Raw genomic sequence first — 1,640 nt, 5'->3', positions numbered from 1 at the left:
TTTTGCTGTGTTGGTGGGATCGATGGGGACCTCGATAAGTTCTTCCAATGATTCCCCCCTAACCAGCTCGTCTTCGTCTCTGACATCGAGTCCCTCAATGATCATAGCCTCTTTCAGCTTGACTTCTTTGAGTGAAGCGACATAACATTCTTTGCTACAGTCTGCTCTCTCCTCACTATCCTGACCCCCAAATCGGTGGGGAATTTGATGACAAGGTGGTAAGTTGATGTGATAGCTTGGAAAGCATTTAGGGCGGTACAGCCGATGATAATGTTGTAGGCAGAGGGGCAGTCGACAACAAGGAAGGTGAGCAACTTGGTGGTTTGCCACGGTTATTCGCTGATTGTGATGGGGAGATTGATGGAGCCGATGGAGGTCACCCGGTCACCAGTGAAACCAACCAAAGGGGTTTGGAGAGGGGACAAACTTTCTTTCCCGATCTTGAGCTGGCGGAAGCAGTTGAGGAAGATGATGTCTGAAGAGTTGCCGTTGTCTACAAGAACCCGTCTGACCTTGTAGTTGGAGAGGAGGGTCGAAATGATGAGGGGGTCATCATGGGGGTAACGAATGCTTGTGCAGTTGGCGTCAGTGAAGGTGATAGGCTCGATCTACTGCTTGGGTTGTTTGGAGGGTTGGTCCAATGTGGCAACTTCTTTGTCTGAGCCCTGCCTTATTTTTCTGAGTTCTGCCCGCTGGGCCGAGCGGGATGGTCCTCCACAAGCAAGCCCGCCGGAAATAACTCTGATTTCTCCAACAGGTGGGGCGGGGTTACCTTGTGGCCGAGGTTGCTGTGGAGGGCGATCATGACCTTGGTTAGGTTGTGCTGGTTGTTAGGGAGGGGTGTGCCAGCGGTTGTTTCTGATAGGTTCAGTCCGTTGTCTCTGCTGAGGGCGAGTTTCCGTGAATCGACTGAGACAACCTTGACAAATCAAGCCCTCGACCTGATCTTTAAGGTTAACACACTCTTCGGTGTTATGGCCGTGGTCCTGGTGAAATCGGTAGTATTTGGACTGGTCTCTCCGATTGGAAGGAGTTCGTGATAGTTGGGGCCATTTTAGGGGGTAGTCACGCTGGATCTGATTGAGGACTTGTTCCATGGGTGAATTGAGGGTTGTGTACCGCTCGAACCGGCCGGACGGTCGGGCTAGTGCTGACTGGTCGGCTCGGGGGGGGTCGGTCGGTATAATGAGGTGTTCGGTTATTGTATTGGGTGTTTCTGGTGTCTGAATCCTTTATCTTCTCCCTAGTGGTGGGGTTTTTGGCTGCAGGGTCTTGGCGAGCGGCTAGGGAATCTTCGGCGTTCATGTACTTTTGGGCTTTGGATAGTAGGCCTGCCATGGAGGTTAGGGGGTTTTTTGAGAGGGAGAAGAGGAAGTCAGATGACAGTAGACCGGCCATGAAGGCTGTAAGGATGACTTTGTCATCGTTTTCCGGACGTAAGGCTGTAAGGCTGTAAGGCCATGAAGACTGCGCAGGGACTCCCCCTCGGTCTGATGGATGTTGAAGAGTTGGGTTACCGGACGTCGCTGGCGCTGAGCTCCAATGAAATGGCTGAGGAAGGAGTCACTGAGGTGCTAGAAGGTGGAGACAGAGTCCGTCAGCAGCTGACTAAACCAAAGTCGAGCTGACCCCTTGAGTGT

Source organism: Camellia sinensis, chromosome 10, assembly GCF_055761805.1.
Source record: "Camellia sinensis isolate YWXY chromosome 10, ASM5576180v1, whole genome shotgun sequence".
NCBI classification, from domain to species: domain Eukaryota; kingdom Viridiplantae; phylum Streptophyta; class Magnoliopsida; order Ericales; family Theaceae; genus Camellia; species Camellia sinensis.
Note: the sequence above shows the minus strand (reverse complement) of the source record.